This window comes from Astatotilapia calliptera, chromosome 5, assembly GCF_900246225.1.
Source record: "Astatotilapia calliptera chromosome 5, fAstCal1.2, whole genome shotgun sequence".
NCBI classification, from domain to species: Eukaryota; Metazoa; Chordata; class Actinopteri; order Cichliformes; family Cichlidae; genus Astatotilapia; species Astatotilapia calliptera.
The window spans coordinates 1,017,512-1,042,248 of NC_039306.1; the positions used below are offsets into that span (position 1 = coordinate 1,017,512).

Here is a 24,737-nt window from a genome sequence, read left to right on the forward strand (position 1 = left end):
GAGCAAACACGGAACATTTTTCATGCTAAAATCATGTCTTAAACTCTGGGGAGTTATTTTATTCAGTGTGTGTGAGGGTGTGAATGCGATGGTTGTTGCCTCGTTGCACAGCGGGTTTCTTTGCAGTCTAATTTCATGATGGTGGAAAGAGTGACGAGGCGTCTGCAATAACACCATTATCCAGTCTGAAATAACAGGAGCTGCTGTTACACCTGAGTGAGTCACACCTGCTCGCCTTCACAGGCACAGACTTTTCCACCCTGGTTTCTGTCTGTAGGGTCAGTCACTGTGAGACATCAGCTTTAATCTAATAATCCTCCTTTTCTTTCTAATGAAGTGTGCTGAGGCCTCGCTCCATCCTGCAGTTTCATCACAGAACTGTTTTTTCTTTCAGTCATCTGTAAACTCTGGATGACGGTGGTTTTTCTGCTCCTGTGCTTCATTTCTGTGGTTGTTTCAAACCTCAGCCTGACTATCTCTTCGCACCAGCAGAGTCTCATGACTTGCCCCTCCTCACTACTCAGCTGGTTCCACTCCACTAAGCATCCTTTCAGTCACCCACCAATCCCAGGCTGATGTGGAGTTTCTGTCATTTCCTGTTTTATTTTGAAATGCTGCCACACACTTCAGCTGGATCTACCTCCAGACTTTATTCTGTTTCACACCTTGTTTCTACCACACCTTTGTTCAATCAGTTAGTCAGGTATTTCAGTACCTACTACACTCTCCCACCTATCATTTTGTCTCCTCTCACTTCACAGTAAACCCTATTATTGATCATTTCCTTCTACTTTTGGCTGCTCTCTTATTTCCCAAGGATTTGTATTTAATTAAAAATGCTACAAAAGGCTCCAACAATACAGTGATGGAGAGGTGAAGTCTACTTTAAGCCTTAATCTGAAGCTGTTATGCAGTCCAAACAAGTGAATGATAAAAATGTACAGTTATCATGAAGAGGAAAATATCCACAGAGGCCTGAACAGTTTTTGTATCAGACTGTAAAAGTGTTTTTTTCTGCTGTAAAATTGGATGTTTTAACATGGGAGTCAATGGGGAATGCCTGACTGCTGGAGCCTCTGGTGGACATTAGAGTAACTGCAGGTTGTGGCACTCTAGCTTCACTTTTTCGGCTTTGATTTTGTCACTTTATTTGGGACCTCTTAAGAGAACAATCACTGTCACTGGCTGGTGCAAAGCTCCGCCCTCTGAAATTCCACCTAAAGATTCAGACGGTTACAGCTCAGCACTAATATCAGGACTGTACACGCTCACATCAATCTGGGAAATAGACACAGCTTCTAATGTGTTCATTTATTACTTAATGTGTCCGGTCGCGGCAGATAGCCGCCCCCCCCCCCCGCCTGGTTCTGCCGGAGGCTTCTTCCTGTTAAAAGTAGTAATAATAATTAAAATTTCATAAAGCAACTTTAAAAATTCAATTAGGCTGTGTGACGGCCAGTGGGCTGGCCTTGTGTTTTTCTTTTTCCTTTTCCTGTTTCTTGCAGGTAGGTGGAGCTGACCCAATTATTGATGCAGCACACCTGAGAGGCCAGTCCCAGTGTATATAAAGACACCTTGACTGAACCAGGGTGGCTGGCTTTTGGCTCTCTCTGGCACGTGTTATGTTTATTTGGCAGTTTCAGTTATGGCTGTTATGTCCTTTAACTTGTGTTTAAGTTGCTTTACCTTATTTTCATTAAATGTGTCTTACAGTCTTTAAAAGCCTGTGTGTGGTCTCCCATTTGTTTGTCACTTCCTATGAGCCGGGTTGTGACAAATGGGGGCTCGTTTGGGATCGTCCTGGTTTGGTAAGCTTTCTAAAATTTGATTGAGAGCTGGTCTGTTTGCAGCTGCTTGTCTTGGCTAGGTCTTGCCTTGTAGGCAATTGTTGAGTTGATTGCTGATCAGTTTGGTTATTTGTGGTGCTTTGATATTTTGGGTTTCTGCTGTGTATTGTGTTTGGGAGGCCATTTGGGTTAGGCAGATTGAGTGGAGGCAGTCATGTTAATACTGTTTACTGTAGACTTGAGCTAGTGTTGATGTGCTGTCTTGTGTCAACTTTGGAGCGTATGAGCTGTGTTGATTATTGAATATGCGAAGTTGAAATCAGTGCTTTCCCTGTTAGGTTGAAGGAGTGTTTCTCCCTCGAGAAACATTCATTGAAATTTCTGTTGCGGTGAACACGGTTAGAGCAGTTGTCTCGGGAGCACGTCCCCAGGATTGAGGGGGTCGCTGTTTGTGCAGTTGCCTTTCTCTTCCTGGTGGTTTTTAGTGCATAAGTACCCACCGTAAGTAACTGCATGAAGACTAGGCTTTAGTTAAGTAGATTTTGGTTAGGCAGTTAGTGGGAGAGTGCTGTTTTAAATTGCATGTCGAGAATCAATACTTTGCTGTTATGGCTACTGTTGATGCTTTTGTTCAGTCTCCATCGGAGGAACTCTTGAATAGTTGTACTAAAGAACAACTCCTGAAACTTGCTGAACATTACGATGTCGACATTGGAGATAAACGGTTGAAAGATGAGATTAAAGGAGTGTTGAAGGCTGCATTAGTAAAGAAAGGCGTGTTGTCACGTAAAATGCAGACCTTAGTGGCTGAGGTTGATCAGTCTGTGGTCTCAACTGCCGCTGCTTTGTCTTTTGAGCAGCAAAAGGAGTTGTTACTCTTACAAATGGAGAAAGACCGTGTAAGGTATTCTTTAGAAAAGGAAAAGTTGGAGTTAGAGCAGTATCGGTTAGACCTAATCAAAGCGGGCAAGTTATCAGGTGGTGTTGAGGCTAAAGAGTCTTCTCCACAAGGAGTTGAAACTTTTGATGTCGTGCGTAATTTGCGCTTGGTGCCGAAATTTGATGAAAGAGAGCCAGATGCCTTTTTCTCCCTTTTTGAACGCATTGCTGATTTGAGAGGATGGCCAGCAGCTGACTGTGTGATTATGTTACAGTCTGTGTTGACTGGAAAGGCTCAGGAAGCTTATTCAGCACTCAGTGCAGTTGATTGTCAGAGTTTTGCTACTGTTAAAGATGCAGTTCTGAAGGCATATGAGTTGGTACCAGAAGCTTACCGTCAACGTTTCAGATCATGGAGGAAGTCTGATAAGCAGTCGCATATAGAGTTTGCGAGGGATTTAACTAAACACTTCAACAGATGGTGTTCGGCACTGGGAGTGACAACTTTCCAGGATTTATGTGAGTTGATGGTATTGGAGCAGTTTAAAGAGTGTGTTCCTCCTGTGGTTGCCACTTATATTGCCGAACGGGAAGTGACAACAGTTTCTGACGCTGCTAAATTGGCAGATGAATATGTCTTGGCACATAAGGGGCAGGTTGGTAGAAACTGTTTTCCAGTTGGTGCTCCCGCTAGAGCTTTTTGTCAAACTAAGTTTATGTCATCGGACCCTGCGAAGGCCATTGGTGGTGTGAAGCCCAGTAAGTTTGGTCAAGCATGCAACTACTGCCATGGCGATGGACACTGGAAAGCAGAATGTCCCTTGTTGAAAAGCAAGTTGGCACGTACAGGTAAACAGGTTAAGCCTGCGGCTCTTACCATTCCTGCTCGGGAAATTTCAGTAGTCTCTCGGGAGACGCCAGTTTCGACTAAGTCTGACTCAGAGAGCTATTCGGGGTTTGAGGATTTTGTGTCAGATGGGTTTGTATCACTCCCGGGTGATGATCATAAAGTTCCTGTAAAGATTTTGCGTGACACAGGCGCGAAGGATTCTTTTATCTTAGCCTCCGTGTTGCCATTTTCACAGGTTACTGATACTGGTGAGTGTGTGCTTGTTCAAGGCATGGGTTTAACCACTATCTGTGCCCCATTGCATAAAGTCAGGCTGTCATGCAGTTTTGTGGATGATGATATCTGCCTTGGTGTTCGTCCTGCTTTGCCACTTGAGGGTGTACATGTGATTTTGGGGAATGATTTGGCTGGAAATCGAGTCTGGGCTGACAATTCTTTACCTGTTAAATCTAGAGTTCTGAATGAGTCCCATGAGTGTGAACAGGGTTTTTCTGACTTTGCAGCTTGTGCTGTTACGAGGGCTGCAGCTAAAAGGGATGCAGAGCCTGTAACTCAAGCAGAAGAGTGTCAGGTTGAACCAGATTTGATTGTTCCTGAACATTTGTCAGTTTCCCAGCAAGAGTTAATTCACGCACAGCGTGCTGATGCTTCACTGACTGAGCTGTTTCACAAAGTGCAACCTAGTGATGACGCTAGAAGTGCGGCCTCTGGTTATTTTCTGCAGAAGGAGGTGCTAGTCCGTAGGTGGATTCCGCAAGGGTTGGACTGTGTTGGGAGTCCAGTTGTCCAGATTGTGGTTCCAACTAAATACCGTGACGAGGTGTTGAAGTGTTCTCATGACAAATCTGGGCATTTGGGAGTGACGAAGACTTATAATTACATCTTGCGCTACTTCTTTTGGCCACGTCTTAAGCGTGATGTTTCAGCTTACATTAAGACCTGTCATACTTGCCAAATTGTAGGTAAGCCAAATCAGTCTATTAAACCTGTTCCACTTTGTCCCATCCCTGCTGTGAGTAACCCATTTGAACATTTGATCATTGACTGTGTGGGTCCTCTTCCTCGATCAAAATCTGGTTCGGAGTATCTGTTAACTGTAATGTGCCAGGTTACGCGTTATCCTGCTGCATATCCGTTGCGTACCATCACAGCTAAGTCTGTGGTGAAGGCTTTGACACAGTTTATTTCTGTATTTGGCATACCGAAGATTATTCAGAGTGACCAGGGATCAAACTTTTCGTCACATCTTTTTGCACAAGTTCTTAAGCTGTTGAATATTGTGCATAATAAAGCCTCTCCTTATCATCCACAGAGCCAAGGTGCTTTAGAGCGCTTCCACCAAACACTGAAGTCCTTGTTACGTGCCTATTGCACCGAAATGAGGAGTGACTGGGAGGAAGGTTTACCGTGGCTTCTGTTGGCAGCGCGTGAAGTGTGCCAGGAGAGTACTGGGTTTAGCCCAAATGACTTGGTCTTTGGTCACAAAGTTCGGGGACCGTTGACAGCGCTGTGCGATAAGTGGTTGTCAGGTGAACCACCAGTGAACTTGATAGATTATGTTAATGGTTTTCGGCACAGACTGTATGTGGCAGGTCAGTTGGCCAAACAAAACCTTAAAAAGGCTCAGGTCAAGATGAAATATTTTTATGACCGGCGTTCGGGAGAGCAGCAGTTTAGTACAGGTGACCAGGTTTTGGCTTTACTGCCGATTGCAGGGTCACCGTTCCAGGCACGGTTTGCTGGGCCTTACACTGTGGTACAAAAACTGTCTGAACAGAATTATCTGATTGATACCCCGGATCGCCGGAAAAGAAATCAACTTTGCCATATTAATTTGTTGAAACCCTATCATGTTCGTCCCTTATCCGTCGGTCTGTCGGGCTCTTTCGTTTCTCCTTCTACATCGAGTCCAGGGTTGTCGGCTTGTACAGTGGCGAAGTCAGTTTGTGGGGGGGGAGGATGTGGCAGCACCTGATGATCCCTTATTGCTTGGCCGTCTGAAGAATTCAGAATCTCTTCAGAACTTGGATGTGCTATTGGGCCATTTGCCTGCTGACAAATGTGCAGAATTGTCTGCATTAATTACAAGGTATCCAACCTTGTTTGGAGACACACCTTCTAAAACAACTTTGATAGAGCATGATATTGATGTGGGTGATACAAAACCAATTCGGCAGAGGTTCTACAGGGTCTCTGAGGAAAAGAGGAAAATAATCGATAAGGAAGTTCATTACATGTTGGAAAACAACATTGCAGTGCCGTCGTCATCAAGCTGGGCTTCCCCATGCTTGTTGGTTGAAAAAGCTGATAAATCACCACGTTGTTGCACAGACTTTCGTAAGGTAAATGCAGTGACCAAACCCGATTCCTACCCCTTGCCTCATATTGACGACTGTATTGACCAAGTTGGTGCAGCAGAATATGTGAGCAAGTTTGATCTGTTGAAGGGATATTGGCAGGTGCCGCTGACTCCCAGAGCTCAGGAAATATCTGCTTTCATCACGCCATCTGGTCTTTATTCATATACAGTCATGGGTTTTGGTTTACGCAATGCTCCAGCTACATTTCAGCGACTCATGAATATGGTTGTTAATGGGCTGGAAGGCTGTGCTGTTTACCTAGATGACGTGGTGGTATATAGTAACACCTGGGAGGATCATCTGGATCGCATTCGCACTCTGTTTGAACGATTAGTTCTGGGAAATCTGACTATCAACCTGGCAAAATGTGAATTTGCAAAAGCAACTGTGACCTATCTTGGTAAGGTTGTGGGCCAAGGTTATGTGAGGCCAGTTGATGCAAAGGTGTTGGCCATCAAAGAGTTCCCTGTTCCGGTAACAAAAAAAGAACTCATGAGATTTTTGGGTCTGGTCGGGTATTATCGCTGTTTTTGTCGAAACTTCTCAACGGTGGTTGCTCCTCTGACTGATTTGTTGAGGGCCAAGGTAAAGTTTATTTGGTCTGCAGCATGCCAACAAGCTTTTTGGGATGTAAAAGCTTTACTGTGCTCTGAACCTGTGCTTTTAGCCCCTCGTCTGGATCAGCCCTTCAAGCTGTATGTGGATGCAAGCCACATTGGTGCAGGTGCTGTTCTAGTCCAAGCTGACAAGCAAGGTACGGAACATCCAGTTGGTTTCTATTCCAAGAAGTTCAACTCCCATCAGCTGAATTATTCGGTCATTGAGAAGGAAGCTTTGGCATTAGTCTTGGCCTTGCAGCATTTTAGGGTATATTTAGATTCTGCTCGGCCAATTGAGGTATTTTCTGACCATAACCCTCTCACTTTCTTGAACACATTGCAGAACCCAAATCAGAGGCTCATGCGGTGGGCTCTCTTTCTGCAGCCTTACAATTTGGATATCCAGCACATTAAGGGCAAAGATAATGTCTTGGCAGATGCTTTGTCCCGTGCCCCTTTGTAACCAGCAGCTTCACTCCTCATATGCTTGAAGTATGTCCTCTCCAGTATCGTTTTCCTTCCTCTTAAATTGCTCCTAGGTACCAAGGTTGCTGAGGTTGGAGTTGAACTGAAGATGATTTTTGAGCATACAAAAGGTGTTGAAAGTGAGGGTGCATGTGTGTGTGTGTGTATATGTTATGAATTTAAAATATGTTAGTTCTTCTAGCTGCAAATTCATAATGTAAATGTGTTTGCCAATTCAGGGTGAGACGCTGTTCTTTGGGGGGAAGTGTGACGGCCAGTGGGCTGGCCTTGTGTTTTTCTTTTTCCTTTTCCTGTTTCTTGCAGGTAGGTGGAGCTGACCCAATTATTGATGCAGCACACCTGAGAGGCCAGTCCCAGTGTATATAAAGACACCTTGACTGAACCAGGGTGGCTGGCTTTTGGCTCTCTCTGGCACGTGTTATGTTTATTTGGCAGTTTCAGTTATGGCTGTTATGTCCTTTAACTTGTGTTTAAGTTGCTTTACCTTATTTTCATTAAATGTGTCTTACAGTCTTTAAAAGCCTGTGTGTGGTCTCCCATTTGTTTGTCACTTCCTATGAGCCGGGTTGTGACAGCTGTTATTAAAGTGCTTTTCAAGGCCTGTTGAAGACTTGGATGATGTGAATGATGTTTCTGTTTTCGGCCTCTTTTATTATCTGTATACTGCATCATGTGTAGAGATCTATTTTCTATTTTTCTACTTTCATCTTCTCCAGTGCAGCAGTCAGATTAGCCATCAGAGCAAGCTTCATTTCCTCTGTTTTCATTATTGTACTTTTATTGTACTGAATATCTGATCAATAAGTTCATATTTGACCCTTTCGTGCACTGTAAGTTGTCTTTCATTGCCTCTTTTTTCTTTTCCCATCCATCATCTCTTTGTTCACTCATACAGCCTTCCTGTAACTGCGCCTCTCTTTCTGCTTTAGCCCTTTGTGTTGTATTTTTGTAGTGGCTCGCTGACTAATGGGAGGTGAAAGGGGGAGGGAAGCGAACATCACACCCACCTGAACTTTGGACTCGCTCGTTCCACTCTCTGTTTCCCTCTCCGCCCTCCTTCTCTAACCTTTCTAAACACACACAGAACATTGTGTTCTTCAATAATGTGCAACGTTTGCCCCACTTCTTTGCTGATGACATTTTCTTTCTCATCAACCTGAATGTTTTTCTGCACAGCACCCAGATGAGCTGCACATATTTACTCTTCCTGCAGCAAATTCAAAGCAGAACTATTGCGTTTTATGTCACCCGTATTAAATTCATTATTCATTATTTTTGATCTCACATCTTACTTAATTATTACAGACAGTGTCATCACTTTTACTAACAGCATTTGCAGGAGTTACGTAACCTTACGGACCGATTTAATCCTATGTCTCTCATCAGCAGAGATGGGCAGTAACGCGTTACTGTAATCCAATTACTTTTTTCAAGTAATGAGTAAAGTAAGGGATTACTATTGCAAAAACGGTAATTAGATTACCGTTACTTTCCCGTAGGAACGCTGCGTTGCTGCGTTACTAAAACCGTGATTTTTTGCGAGAATGTCTCATGACAGTGACGTAAGCGAGTGCGCCGTTAGTGACAACAGCTGTGTGCAGATCAACAATGGATCATATATCGAGTGCAGAGAGAGTATGAGCATGCAGCGTTTAAAGCGTGGAAGTACTGACCTTACTTTGAGTTTGATTCCATAAAAAGTGACAAAAACATTAGTGTCCGCTGTGCGTGGGAAGAAAACTTCTTTTTACAGCGAAAAAACCCCTAAACTTCCAACAAGCACCGAGTAGCTACGACGTAATGGGAAACTCAGAGAAACTCGCGGATTCTTCCACACCTGCACCAGGGTAAACCTCCGCCTGCTTTACAGGTGAAAATAGAGCAACAGGACCGCTGAGTCTTTGACTTTATTTATTTTCTGCTGTGTTTTACTTGCATCTATTTGAAAGACTGAGTGTAAACACAAAAAATATTTTATTTTATGAGCTGGAATGTGCAGAAAATAGGTTTCAATGTTAAACTAATTTCTTCCAGTCAGAGAATGTTGCAGATAATTAAATCTTTGCTTGATGCATAAAGTTAAAAGATTAAAACTAATAAAACAAGTTTTAAAAAGAGACTTTTCCATTTGATTACATTTTGTATGATGATTATGTAGAAAAAGTAGAATTGGGCTGAAAGATCTATCACTTTATCACCTCTTCAGGTTGTAAATCGTGTTTTTAAAAAGTAACTAAGTAACTAAGTAATTAATTACTTTTGAAAATAAGTAATCAGTAAAGTAATGGGATTACTTTTTTGGGGGAAGTAATCAGTAATTAGTTACTGATTACTTTTTTCAAGTAACTTGACCAACACTGCTCATCAGTACAAATATGTCCATTAATTTGCTTTAGAAGCTTGCGCCACCTGATGCTGCAGGTTGATGTTCAACCTTTGGTGCTCATTTCAATCTCCAGCTTTTTATTCTTGTACTCCAAGACATGAGTAGCTTTGCATGATTCCCCGTTCAAAATAATCAGCCTTTATCGTATTCTGCTCATCGTCTGAAGGGATATCCCCTCTCTTTGACATCATGCAGATCCAAGAGTAAAAAAAGACAGTTTTGGCTCACAGGAATGACCCATACATACACTGACTTTATTATTTGAAACTTTACTCATGTTTCACATGAATCCACTATTGAAACAGGAGATGTGTCACGGACTGGCTCTGGAGGACTCAGGGGTCCGTGAGCAGTTTTGACTGTTGTTGTTATTATTATCATCATTATTTGGTGACGTGTGTGTTAATCTGTGTTCCACTCATTATATGTATAGGCAGGGTGTGGGTGTGTACGTGTGCGTGTCTGCGGGTGTGGCTGGAGGATGGAGCACAGCCACCTGCAGGCCTGATGGTTGTGGCCCTGCGGGAGGACTGGCCACACCTGAAGTTCCTGCCACACCTGTTGGTGATCAGGGCTCGTCGGGGGAGCTACTTTGGCGAGTGTTGGAGCTCCCACCGGCGCGGGATCATTGCGTTGTCATCCAAAGTTAGTGTGTGGCAGTGTATAAGAGTGCAGTTCGTGTATGCCCGCGGGGGTCAGTGTTGACGGCTGTTTCTGTGGTTTTCCTGCAGGTGGAGGAGTGGACCAGAAAGGCAGCACGCACGGGGTGTGCGGAAACACGACAGCGGGGAGCACGAGCACAGACGTCGGAGGGGAGCACACACATGGGAGTCAAGGGAGAAACGGGGAGTTATTGTGTTTACAGCTTTCACTGTAAATAAAGTGCAGTTTCCATCGCAGAAACCTGCGTTTTGGCTCCTCATTCCCCATATCCCCACGGTCTGCCAGCCAGACCTTGACAAGATGTTTAATGAGAAAATAAATAAAATATAGTTACCTGCATCATCATTTTCATTTTCAAATAAGAATGATATGATTGTCTGCTAGTAAATCGATCGAATCGTTGCCTTAGATGCACAAAACCAAAATAAGTCACCACATATACCTGGACAGCCCACAAAAAATCAGTACACACGTAAACAAATGTGTTTGGAATAACTGTTGAACAATATTAAAGACCAGTGTCTGCACTGGGATTGTATTAAAGGATATGGCTTTGTTCAATAAAGTGGATTACAGCACATCTGTAAAGTTAATATTACTGTTTGTTTCCTCTACTTGGTGCTTCATGTGTGTTTCAGTCTGACCCTAACTCTGCTTTAACATCCACCAGGTCATATTTAGGGTTCAGCCACACATAGAGCAGAAAATTTTTCAAAAACTTTTGACATTTAAAGTCTCTTATTTTTATGGATCTTCTGTAAAAGGTTTTCCTTTTGGGTGATCCAAACAAGTGAAAATGAAAAAGGCCTGGACATCAAGCCGAACTCTCCTCCTGACCCATGATGCACTGGTGTTGATCTGGTGGATGTTGCGAGGTCAGTGACTTTGCATATAAGGATGCTCACATCACCTGATTGCTCACCTGACAACCTTCAAAACATCCAGCTGATCAGCTCTGCAAGCTGCTTTACAACCCACCTCTACCTCAGACGTTGTTATATCCAGTTAGTCGATGTCATATGTTGTTAGCATGCGATTTTGGTGCTGAAAGAAAATGTTCACATAGGTTTAAATGGCCGTTATTGACCTTTCTCACTGAATTTAAATGGATCATTGGCAGATGTGTCATGCTACAACTACAGTGATACAACTCTGCCACAGACCTCCACCTGCAGCTATGACACAGTGTTTTATAAGAACAGAAGAAATGTCGGATTTCAGATTTATAAGCTCCATTTATCGCTTATGGATAATCAATAATCAGTTAATATTAATTTTGAAAACTGCTGTTTGATACAGAGTGGATATCCAGGAGGAGGTGGCTGTGGTGACAGGCTGCTGCATGCAGTCCATGTGAATCTAATGGTAGTTATATTATATATGAATATAATATAAATTAATACTGTTGCAAACTGAAGTATGCGATGTTTCTATGGAAAGTTTTAAATAAAGTTTTGTTAAATTCTGAAGGAAACGGGATGAAAACACTGACTGCAGAAAGAAAAATCCTCCTCCGAGAGCTTTTTAAGATCCGTATCTTTGGCTGCACTCGCCCCAGTTTTCTTCCTGGCACAGCAGGGACTCGATCACTTCCTGTTATTAAGTCTGGCTGAGTGTCGGAGGTGAAGGGTGAGAGGTGGAGGACAGACGTAGTGTTGACAGGGAGGAGGGAGGAAGAGCGAGAGAGAGGCTCTGCCTTATGTGTGTGAGACGGAGGCAGTGATAGCAGGAATTACAGAGGAATGACTGGAATTTCCTGAGCTGGTGATGAAGGCTCGCTGATTCAGAATGAGTGTTACAGGATTTCATATCTGGCCTCTCTGATTATCTGATCGTTTTGCACATAATGAGCATCTGAATCACTTACATGAGCAAAACTAAACCTCTGAAAATAGAATCCACGTGTTGTGTGATGAAAGTTTTGTGCACTCTGGAGTCACAGGGGGTTGTGAAATCTGGATTTGGGACCACTACAGCCTTCTTCTGCCAGGACTTCTGCACAGCAGCCATATTATTGGTCAGATAACATATTGTCGCTTATATTGGAGCTTTATATTGTCTACCTTACAACACAGAGAGCCTTGAGGTGACTGTGAATAATTGCAGTAAAAATGCTCCAAAGGCTTCAGCAGCTACAGCCGCCTGTGTCACCATCAGTGTTGGTCAAGTTACTTGAAAAAAGTAATCAGTAACTAATTACTGATTATTTCCCCCCAAAAGTAATCCCATTACTTTACTGATTACTTATTTTCGAAAGTAATTAATTACTTAGTTACTTAGTTACTTTTTAAAAACACGATTTACAACCTGAAGAGGTGATAAAGTGATAGATCTTTCAGCCCAATTCTACTTTTTCTGCATAATCCATCATACAAAATGTAATCAAATGGAAAAGTCTCTTTTTTTAACTTGTTTTATTAGTTTTAATCTTTTAACTTTATGCATCAAGCAAAAATGTAATTATATGCAACATTCTCTGACTTGAATAAATTAGTTTAACATTGAAACCTATTTTCTGCACATTCCAGCTCATAAAATAAAATAAAATATTTTTTGTGTTTACACTCAGTCTTTCAAATAGATGCAAGTAAAACACAGCAGAAAATAAATAAAGTCACAGACTCAGCGGTCCTGTTGCTCTATTTTCACCTGTAAAGCAGGCGGAGGTTTACCCTGGTGCAGGTGTGCCGCGGTCAGTGGAAGAATCCGCGAGTTTCTCTGAGTTTCCCATTACGTCGTAGCTACTCGGTGCTTGTTGGAAGTTTAGGGGTTTTTTCGCTGTAAAAAGAAGTTTTCTTCCCACGCACAGCGGACACTAATGTTTTTGTCACTTTTTATGGAATCAAACTCAAAGTAAGGTCAGTACTTCCACGCTTTAAACGCTGCACGCTCACACTCTCTCCGCACTGATATATGATGCACTGTTGATCTGCACACAGCTGTTGTCACAAACGTCGCACTCGCTTACGTCACTGTCATGAGACATTCTCTCAAAAAATCACGGTTTTAGTAACGCAGCAACGCAGCGTTCCTACGGGAAAGTAACGGTAATCTAATTACCGTTTTTGCAATAGTAATCCCTAACTTTACTCGTTACCTGAAAAAGTAATCGGATTACAGTAACGCATTACTACCCATCTCTGGTCACCATCCACCTAACAACGCAAACTTTAAGCCTTAAAACCATTTAAACAGGTGAGTTATAAAAACATTTTCACCCCTTACAGTTTTTTGAAGGACAAACTTATGTATAGAGACAATAACAGTGTTGGTATCAGGCTGTGAACATGCTAATCTTTGCTGTAAAGCTTTAACATTTTAACATGGAACTGACTCACTGCTAGAGCCTCTGGTGGACATTGGAGGAACTGCAGCTTTTGGGTGTATTTTTAAGCTGTGGAGGTTTGCCTTTGAGGAGCTTGGCTGCCCTGATGGTTGCAGACATCTCTTTGCTCAGAATATCTGGTGGAATCAAAAGGATTGGCTGGAGAGATCAGGAGGAGTTCCCAGGTGGGACTCGGATGTTACCTGAGCAAACTTCTGATAAGTCACCTGAACGCTGCTTCAGTGGAGGCTGGTCTTTCATAAAAAGCTGCTAACACGGTCGGGAGCACAAAGCTGCTTCCCCTGGATCTGGATGTAAGCAGCATCTGAAATCTTTTTTTTCTGAGTCCTCAAACTTTGCGATTGTTTCCAGATTTATATGAAAACACAGCAGGTTTTTGTTTTTATTCATGTGGACTTTTGTGACATTGAATGTCGTATAAAACAAGCAGCCAAACCATCAGAGTCAATGAACACTGACAGAATGATCACAAACTCATGTTTAGTCTTGGTCCCGCTCTTTTAATGACTCCTCTGTGTTTGGCCTGGACCTGAGTCCATGTGAGCTGTTGGCAGTAATGAGGATCACGTTCTCAGGCTCTCCAGCGGCTCGTTCGAGCCGTCAGAAACAACGCGGACGTGTTCCGCCTCCTGCATTGTTCCCCAAATCAGCCTGAGCTCCGTGAGGATCAGCTTACATGGCGGTGTGACCTGCCAAGCAATGCACAAAGAGCAAGCGCACAGAAACACACAGTCATACGCTCACCTACACTGCTCCCAACACAACAACATTAAAACGACATATTTGTTCTGCTGAAGTCGTTGTGAACCTCTCAAGTGTGTAACAACATGATTGGCTGGTGTGTCTCATGGTCAGTCGCCAGCTTCCCTGTTCCTGTTCGGGATTCTTTGATGGTCCTGCTTCTCATTCACTTCCGACGTGTTGGCGTCACGTGATGCTGAACTGTGAGGCTTGATATTTCGCCTACCATCAAAGACTTAACACATAAGAAGATGCTTGGGGTCAACTAGAAATGGTTTGATCACACATGCTGGCTGGGGTTGCATCAGCCAGTGAAGTCGCCTTTATTCCAATACTCCTGCTGCTAACCAATCAAATCACAGTGTGGAAAAGTCCTGAGAGGGTGAGGTGTTTGAGCAAACCTGCATCAAAATGAAGAAGAAGGTGATCCCTGTGCCGAAATGCTCGCCTACAGCAGCTGCGACGTGCATACTCACGGTTTTTCTCTATTTCAGAGACTGCTGATGTTATAGAAAGATCCGGCCTGACAGCGAGCTCTCCTGCAGACGGGAGGCTCTGATGTGTTTGACAGGCCGGAGGAGGAATGAGACGTTTGGGACTTTTCCATGCGGCTCGAGCTAAATCAGCTCCATGTGTGTTTGAAGGTACAGTAAATCCAGCGCGCTGCCCCCGGCTTCATTTTAGGGAGGGGGGGGATAAATGTTAAGCTGGCTAAAAGCCCTTCAAGAGTCCCCGCCCTCGGGGGGGGGACTTTATGTATGGAGTCAAAGTAATACGATTCCCTTTCTTTCTGTCCCGGCCTCGCTGTTATATATGTGCAATCATGTTTCACAGTGTGGCAGCCCGGCTTCATGTGTCTCACATGTGATGCGTGCATGACCGTGAATATGACTGAATACCAATGCTTAGTTTTGCCACCTGATGCTGATTTAGTTCGAGTGTTTTGTATTTTTCTTCCGTTACGTTCGGCAACATTTTAGTCTCACTTTTGATCTTTTCATCTTTGAGGCTGCAGCCATCGTCATAGGCGTCGGTTTGACCCGAGAGTCGATGATTTAGTTTCATACCTTTTGTTTTTGCTCACACGCAGCTCCTGGTCACATATTTCAAAAGAAAGAACGTCAGAGAGTCGCGTTCAGGAAACCATCTGAGCCATCAGAAGAGGGAGACTGCGGTCATAAAGGGACGGACAGGGTCAGCATCGACAGGCTGACATTCTCTCCTCTGAGATGGTTGTGTGAGAAAGTCCCAGCAGATCAGCAGTTTCTGAAATACTCACCAACAATCATGTCAAAGCCTCATCCGAGCTTCATCCGTCTTCATCAGCTGTCACACAGAAAATGATGGACTCCACATCTGCAGCTCACTGAGAACTTTCTCTTCTGGTCAGCGCTGAAGCTGCTTCAGTTCCTCCAAAAAATGAAAATGTCAAAGAGAAAATACCAAATGCATCAAGTTAAAAGAACACAGAGTAAAACAAATGAAGGGAAATCCCAGTTTAGCACTTTGACACAAAATATTCTCCGTCAGCATAAATATGCACACCTTTCTGTGTGTTTTCTCACATCTAAAATAACTTTATTCTCAGAGGTTAGTTGGACTCAAAGATCCAACCCTTCATCCCTGGAACTGAAGAACGTCTCACAGTTAGCAGCCATCTCTAAAATCCTCTGGACGCTTGTTTGTGTCGTTATTTTCAGGCATCGTGTTAACCTACGATAAATTAATATCAGTGGTCAGTGAGATGTTTCCACAGGAGCTGCACGTTCAGCACCACACGTCCGAGGATGCTAAAGGGACGCCATCGTGAAAATGGAGACTCTGCTTTTTATTCAGCCTTTAAATGGCGAGTCTGTTATCAGACTGAACAGGCCAGACTTTGATATTTAAACGTAGCGATATTGTAACTTTGTGTTTTGTCTTAATTATCTTTGATTTATTCTGTTTAAAAGGAGCTCATTTCCATGCAGTAACACAGTTTGTGGAGCATTATCATGAAACAGAGGAGGTCAGAGAACTCTCTCCCTCTCCTGTACAAATACCCGCCAGCACCAGGAGAAAATCCAGCGGCTGCAGACTTTCAGTCACGTGTTTCAGACTTTTCCTGGTTTTTCCCCTTAAAGAAGCAAATTCCTCCAAACCGGGTCGGGCTGTGAGCGTGTCTGCGTGTTGGACAGTTTACAGTTTTTATGTCAGTTGAGGAAACGTAAAGGAAGCAGTTGGCATTTGAGGACGCATGCTTGCTCAGTGTCTTACGATGAATCGGGAGATTAATGAAGTTCTTGTGGAAATTAAACACGGAGCTGTGGAGCTTATACACCGGCTCCTGGTGCTATGGAAATAAAACTGATCTTTCAGTTACAATATGAAATATTTAAAAACACTCTGTCTGTGTTTTTGGCTGCTAAATAGAAAACCTTTCAAAAAATAAATGATGCAGTCTTTCAGCTGTTAAACGTGTGTCTTGGTGGGTTGCTGTGGATTTTAAAAGGTTCAAATTAGAAAGGCTGACACAGAGCCTTCAGTTTTCAGGCCCCTCTTCTGTGGAACCAGCTTCCAGTTTGGATTCAGGAGACAGACACTATCTCTACTTTCAAGATTAGGCTTCAAACTTTCCTTTTTGCTAAAGCATATAGTTAGGGCTGGACCAGGTGACCCTGAATCCTCCCTTAGTTATGCTGCAATAGACTTAGGCTGCCGGGGATTCCCATGATGCATTGAGTTTTTCCTTTCCAGTCACCTTTCTCACTCACTATGTATTAACAGACCTCTCTGCATTGAATCATATCTGTTATTAACCTCTGTCTCTCTTCCACAGCATGTCTTCATCCTGTCTTCCTTCTCTCACCCCAACCAATCACAGCAGATGGCCCCGCCCCTCCCTGAGCCTGGTTCTGCCGGAGGTTTCTTCCTGTTATGATCAAGCACTGTTGCTAAAGTGCTGCTCAGAGGGGGTCATATGATTGTTGGGTTTTTCTCTGTATGTATTATTGTAGGGTCTGCCTTACAGTATAAAGCGCCTTGAGGCGACTGTTGTGATTTGGCGCTGTGTAAATAAAATTGAATTGAATTGACTGTGGATGTCAGGATCAGAGGGAGGGCGAGGATCTCAGGAGGGACTCGGTGTACAGCATTCTGCATGCTTCCTGGATGCTTCCTGGCTGTGGGGAGTTGGGCACGTCCCACTCCCAGGAGAACTGCAATATTCTTAGGACCTGCTGGAAAGATCATGCGTCTCAGTTTACTAATGAAAGTAGATGCTAGTGACCTGAAAAAGAAGCTTGTCTTCCCAGAAGTGGTGATGGTGAGTAAACAGACTGAACAAAGTCCTGATTGACGAGGCCCGTGGAAGGATGACAGCCTCATTTCCCACTGAGCCCACAGCAGCATCGCTGCACTCTGTGCTGCAGGAGATCGACTCGGAGCTCAAAGCCACGAAGAAGCTGCTGGAGAGAGAACCTCGGCAGCTGAGGCCAGCTCTGCACGCTCATCTTTGATGAGCGCTCGCATGTCTGGTCTCCTGGACTCGACCCTGTAACAAGACAGAGCCTCTCTGAAGTTCTGCAGCACAGTGTCCTCAGACTGCCGTATGACTTTAATTATTAATAAACGTCTGTTATTCTGTTGATCCACTCTTTGAAAAACTGGGCAATAATTCACAACTCTGCTTCAAAACTTTATATCTGTGTTAGTAATAAATCATACTCTGTCCTGTGACACAAATAAGAACAGATGCTCACAGTAACACACACACGCACACACGCACACACACACACACACACGCACACACACACACACACACGCACACACACACGCACACACACACACGCACACACACACACGCACGCACACACACACACACACACACACACAGTGTATTTATAGCACAGCAGGCCTCAGTTTGATTCCTGGCAGTCTTCATCAAAATATTTACTTCTAATTAAGCTGCAGATTGAGGGGGGGGGGGGGGGTGCATTCAGTTCCTGTATGTGGAGGAGGAATCCAGGACCAGCCCGACCACAGACTGTTGAATAAAAGCAGCAGCGTTTTAGGGCAGCGTTCAAATCATTTCAGGTAATGAAGAGACGGAAGATTACAGACAAGCAATCAGTGGTGAATTTATTCATTAATATGCTGCATCAGGGCTCAGACCACTAACAAAATCCTGTAAATCATGGTTGACGACGTGAATGCCGGCCCGTTTGTGGACGTGTCAGCTGTGTCAGGTGACCATGTTGGGGACAGCCTCCATCTATGACATCATACACATCCAAGAGTAGAAAAAGCAGTCAAAGTGAGTGAGCTGAGCTTTTGTCTCACAGCGTTCACTTTACTGCTCTCAGCTCATTATTATTTTAACATGAACAATCACCACCGGGAGAGGAAATAAAGAAAAACATTATAGGTCCTCTTTAACTGCCCTCATCATGAATTTACCTCTCACTTCTCTGCAGAATTTAAAGCGTTTTTGGATATCAACACCCCCTCAGCTACTACTGCCTCTGTTTTGTGGGAAACATGCAAAGCTTATGCGAGGGGCCTAATTATTTCGTATTCTGCGACAAAGAAGCGACAACGGCTGGAGGAACAAAAATCTTTAGAGAGCGAATTGATGGATAAGGAGAAAACATATATTGCCTCCCCATCACCACCATTATGGCAAGAAATAACCGCACTCAGGTCAGCGCTGAATTGCCTTCTTACCAGAGATGCAGAGAAGAAACTTAAATACACCAGACAGAGGTTCTACGAGCATGGAGATAAGGCCGGTAAATGTCTGGCGTACTATGTTAAGAAGCGCGCAGAATCGAATACCATTGCAGCGATATCTGATGAAGGTGGCCACAAGATATATGAAAACAAACTGATAAATGACTGTGTTAAGAAGTTCTACGAAGCCTTGTACTCTTCTCAACAAGTCCCGGAGGGGGTGCAGCTGATGCATAATTTCTTCACCCAATTCGACTTACCAAATTTGTCAGAGGAACAGAAGACTGCCCTTAACAGCCCTATAACTAAGACCGAAGTGTTTAAGGCTATTAAATCACTGCGAAGTGGAAAGTCGCCAGGGCCTGATGGCTTCTGTTGTGAATTTTATAAACAGTTTCGGGATATTATTGTGGAACCGCTTCTTGATATGTTCAACCACTCCTTCATTACGGGTGAATTCCCGCAGACACTGAAGGAAGCCAACATTTCCCTAATTCTAAAGAAAGGGAAGTGTCCTGATTTGTGCGGATCCTACAGACCTATAGCCCTCTTGAATGTAGATAGGAAACTGCTTTCTAAAATTCTGGCCTCCCGCTTAGAAATTTTTTACCTGTGCTGATGCAACCCGTTCTCACTCCCAAAGCGTAACATTTTACGCTAGGTGACAAATCGTCACCATATTACGTTTTCGGCTACCCACCACGTTCCTAAATGACGACCTCGGAAAAAGAGGAAATATGAGAACCGTCTGGACTGAACCTACACATGTTCGCTCTTTTTCTTCAAATCGCTTAGAAACACGCTATTTAACATCATTAAAGTCCTGGTTAAGGTCAGGAATAAGGTTATGGTCAGGGCTAGGGATAAGGTTAGGTTTAGGGCTGGAATACAGGGCTGGAACGTCTATTACCGCGGGAGCGTCATTGCACTGGATTCCAGCCATAACCCGCCGCGTACCATAAGAACGCCGAAGGTCTCCTTTCGCGTTCCTCAGGAACGCCGCGGGACGTGACAAAACGTCGACATGTTACGCCTCGGGAGTGAGAACGCTCTGGCTGATAAGGGAGGACCAGACAGGCTTTATAAAGGGTCGACATTCAGCCACCAATGTTAGACGCTTACTGAACGCTATTGTAGCTTTCAAGCAAAAATCTATTGATGGCCTGGTGCTTTCTCTCGATGCGGAGAAAGCATTTGACAGAATTGAGTGGTCTTATTTGTTGTATACTCTGGGCAAATTCGGCGTGGGGGAGAATTTTATAAAATGGGTCAAAGTTATCTACAATAATCCACAGGCAGCAGTCCTGACTAATGGACTTAGGTCTGATTACTTCAACACTCATAGGGGAGTTATGCAGGGCTGCCCCTTATCGCCCCTTCTATTCGCTCTGGCCATAGAGCCTCTTGCTGAGGCCATAAGGGCGACGCCCACAATACGTAGTTTAGAGATTGGACAGCTGTGTCATAAAATAACCTTATACGCGGACGACATCTTGATTCTTTTGACTAACCCTGTAACATCCGTACCCAGTCTCATTGAGGTGATTGACAGGTTTAGCCATTTCTCTGGCTATAGAATCAATTTGGCTAAGTCAGAGGCCATGCCTCTCGGTACTCTTTTCACAATGCCGGCTACTGTTCCTTCTTTTCCTTTTAAATGGTCTCCTAATGGATTTGTGTATTTGGGGATCTTTATTACCCCGTCTCTCGACCAATTGTACAAAGCCAACTTCACACCCTTATTTGGCAAACTCCAGGGGCGGCTTGGATCTACCTAATATTAGATTGTATCAGCTTTCTGCTCATTTAAGATTTGTGAGCGACTGGGTTAGGGGTAAAACCTCAATCTGGTCGGATATTGAGATAGCTCTGTCACAATGCAAACTGAGCGATCTATTATTTTTGCAATGATTTTAACGGAATTAAGGCCCTTTGTACAAATCCTGTAACAATCAACACTCTAAAAGCGTGGCGAATTGTCCGCCGTCTTGAGGGAAGATCGAGAATAACATCAACCTTTACCCCTATAATGAATAACCCTGCTTTCCCTCCGGGTTCTTTGGACCCCGGCTTTCAACGATGGTCTGATAAGAATATTAAGTCTCTTGGTGACCTTTTCTCGGGTGGTGAACTCATGTCGTTTGAACAGCTTACCAACAGTTACGGCTTGCCTAGACAGGATTTCTTTCGTTTTTTGCAAATACGACACTATATCACTCACAATACAACCCTTGCTGAGCACCCTGAAGTATCTGATGTTGAGAGGGTTTTGTTTGGGCAACAGCTGACGGTGTCTCTGAGTTCATTTTACCATGTGCTTAATGCTTTGACTACCACTGATGCGCAGGGGATTAGAGGTGTGTGGGAGAGGGAACTGTCGGTAACCATAGATGAAGATAAGTGGGATACCGTTTGGTCTCTCGCAAAAAGGATTTCAATTTGTACTCGGACAAGAGCAATCCAATTTAAGATTTTACACAGATTACACGTATCCCCTCACCGCAGACACCTCTTCAGCCGCTCTCTTTCCCCTGTGTGTCTTAAGTGCAAAACTGATGTAGGGACTTTAACTCACTGTTTTTGGTCCTGTTATAAGCTTCAAGAATACTGGGCTGACATTACAGGTGAACTGGGGAAAATCTTCCACGTTGATATAGAGATGGACCCTTTGTCCCTGATTCTAGGTCTTCCAAGTGACCGCCTAAAAGCGGCGGCCAACAAAAGATTGTATAACACTCTAACATTTGCAGCCAGGAAAAATATCCTCTTACAATGGATCAACGATAGGACTCCCACTGTCTGTGGCTGGCGCAAAATAGTTTTTGAACTGATTCCTCTGGAATACCTCACACACGTTATACACCACAGTGTGGGTCAGTTCTACGGGATGTGGCACCCCTTTTTGGACTATATTGGACCGGACCTTTCCGCTATCTTATTCAAAGGACTACTACACACGTGATCACCACCCGGGCGCTGTAAGACTGACTCACCACCTCTTGTATGTTATATTTTGTATTTTGTATCTTGTATTATGCCTTATTTAAGAGCTGTTGTGTACGTTTTGTGTTTGTACTGTTTTGTTGTTCTGTGTCTACTGTCGAGACACTGTCGTGTTAAAGGAAAATCTGCAATAAAAACAATGATGAAAAAAAAAAAACTGCCCTCATCATGCTAAACACAACCTGTATGTGTAAAATGCATCAAATTTACTGTGGAAAAATTAAAGTTAATCAAATTAAATAAAGGAAATTTGTATTCCCAGGCTCCTCCAGGCACAGTGATCACAGTCCTGATGGGACATTTTAACGTTAGATGATTTCTTCTTCACACTGAAGCTGGAAAAAATGTAAACACTTTGCTGCTCATAAATATTACGCTCTGCTGATCCTCACCTGTGATCGTTTGTCCTTTTATTTCTTAGCTGTTTTAATTTATACATAGTTTTTGTTTTCAGGTCTCTCTAGAAAATAGATCTCGATCTCAAGGAGAAACTGCCATTTTTAATAACGTTTTTAACAATAATAATAATAAAATACAGTTACTGTGTAACAACCCTGCAGTATTTAAAGTTTTTATGGTGTATTTTAGTTTAGAACTGATTTCAGTTGTTTCGTTGATACACTTTAAACCTTTAAAGAGTCAAAATATGAGTTAATCTAAACAATGACGCACTTTCTGTGATGCAGACCCACATCACATACCTAAAGACGTGCCAGCATCTTTACATATTTATGTTTCTCATATTTATTTTCCGATCACTTTAGTTGAGATGAATTTTCAGCTCTGGGAACTTCGTTTGAACAAAGACAGAAGGAGTCGTGGTAAATAAATACGACGTACCACAGAGCCGACAGGAGCCGTTTCCCACAGATCTGGCCCTCAGTCGTCCCGAACGCACAAGCAGAAGCATGTGGAAGCATTTAGAGGTGGCAGCCCCAAATCACCGTGTCCTCCGTCACCCCAGAACACCACCCTGAGAGGGCTGTGAACCCGGGCAAAGAGGTCAGAGGTCAAAGACTCAGGATGGAGTCCAGGCCTCCCAGAAACAAACAGCCGCCAGCAAACCTGACGACCAGAGGGCAACACGGGAGAGAACAAGAGTGCGCTTCACCGGTCTGTGAGCGACTGCGTGAAGCTGGCTCGTCTCCATGGAGTCGGCTGTTGATTACTCGAAAGTCTTGTTTACAACTTTTATGATAAATGTATCAAATAATGTGAATAATTTAAAGGAAAAGCAGCAAAATTTTAATCTTGAGAAGTCGATCTGGCCGATCATCATTTACTGCTGCTCAACTTCTGATGCTGCTTCTTGTGCCCACCAGGGTTACCGTGGGTAACGGGGACAGCATCACACTGACTTTGTGTTATGTGAAGGCTGTGTGCAAGCAGAAGTGGTAGGAGGAGGACCCAATGTGCAGACACTCGGAGGCAGAACGTGAACTCAAAAGGGCAACAAAACTAAGACTACAAAACACACTTACACAGCCAGAACACACAGCTAGATGAGGGTAGATCACAACACTGACTACTGAAACACAGGGCTTAAATACACAGAGGGAGCAATCAGGGAATGTTGTTGTTTGATGTCTTTGTTTTTGGCATAGACTGTATAAAAAGATGGACGGCATACAAAAGCCTCAGCGTCAGCATTTTGACGCAGCTTTGACATTCAGACTGAGCGTCTTTGTGTTTGGAGAGTCAGACACTGTGAACATTACAAGAAATGTCAGCAAAACATCAGATTTCCAGAAGTGCTTCCTAGAAAAGTATTTAATGTCACATCAACAAGGAAACAAATATCTAACATTTTGTAAAAGTGATGGTTATTTGCAGCTTCGCCTCTTTATTGGACTGCCTTGAATCTATATGCACATATAAATATACATAAATATATAAAATATGATATATGCAGATGTAAAGACTCTTTAAGTTGGTGGTGAGAGAAACCTCTCTGACCCCTGACCTTTCCTCAGTCCAACCACATGTCAAAACAGTGAATTAGCAGTCGTGTCAGACGTTCTCTAAACACCTAACAGTCCGAGTGTCATGTCATTATGAGGGTTCAAAGGTCAAGAATAATCATAACCTTTTGTCTTCCTGTTCCACAACGCGTGTCATCTGTTTCTCAGCTGCGCCTCATTCCTCTTTGTTTCCTCTCTCTTTAGCTTGGCTCTGGTAACAGAATCTGCCTCCCTCTTTTCATCGGTGACATTACAGGAACCCGATCTGACGTCCCACATTCCTGCAAACAAAGACCGAGAGCGAGAGCGAGGGCAGGCAGCGAGGGATAACAAGCCAGTGGAAAGATTTCAGCCACATGAATCGAACGCATGGCGATAACAATGGTGGGAATTCAAGGAAACTCAGATTTCAGTACAGACTTCAGAGCTATATCAGTGTAACTGTGGGCGCAGATTATTGGGGGTGTAAGGAAGTGTGGATCCCCTGTTGTCCTCCTCAGTGCATCATGGGAAACCTAATTACATGTTTGCACCAAACACTCGAGCTAGCATCGATGCAAAGCACAAACCAGCTCCTGTCCTCCGGCTCACAGTGGGATGTTGCACACTCTGCAAACTCCAAACAAAGGATGCCTGAGACATTGTTCTTTGGAACAGGATAATAAAACATGTTCAAGGCTGGAACCAGGCTGCAGATTATATTTAATTATGATTTTTCTAAACTTTTCTGATTCCTTTGTTCCATCAGTCACAGCCCATTTAAAGATCCAGTCCCCTGCAGGGAAACATCGCTGATTTATTAAAGCTCGGCTGCTGCACCTGCTGCATTATGATTCTTATGTAGGACTCGCAACGGTTTTCTTGTTAAACCAGTTTAATCTTGCACGCAGACAAGATAAAAGATGGCTGCAGCTGTCACAGGAATCTAAATGAACAGCCTCGTCAGCGGATGTTTTTTTCTCAGTA

At 43.5% G+C, this 24,737-nt stretch overlaps 1 long non-coding RNA gene across 1 annotated transcript; it reads left to right on the forward strand.

The window, feature by feature from the left end:
• The first annotated feature begins 1,453 nt into the window (after window positions 1–1,453).
• Window positions 1,454–7,481, forward strand: LOC113021804 (uncharacterized). The gene is made up of 2 exons (XR_003272363.1): window positions 1,454–2,712; window positions 7,032–7,481. It is a non-coding gene; the product is annotated as an uncharacterized LOC113021804 (long non-coding RNA).
• Window positions 7,482–24,737: the final 17,256 nt, after the last annotated feature.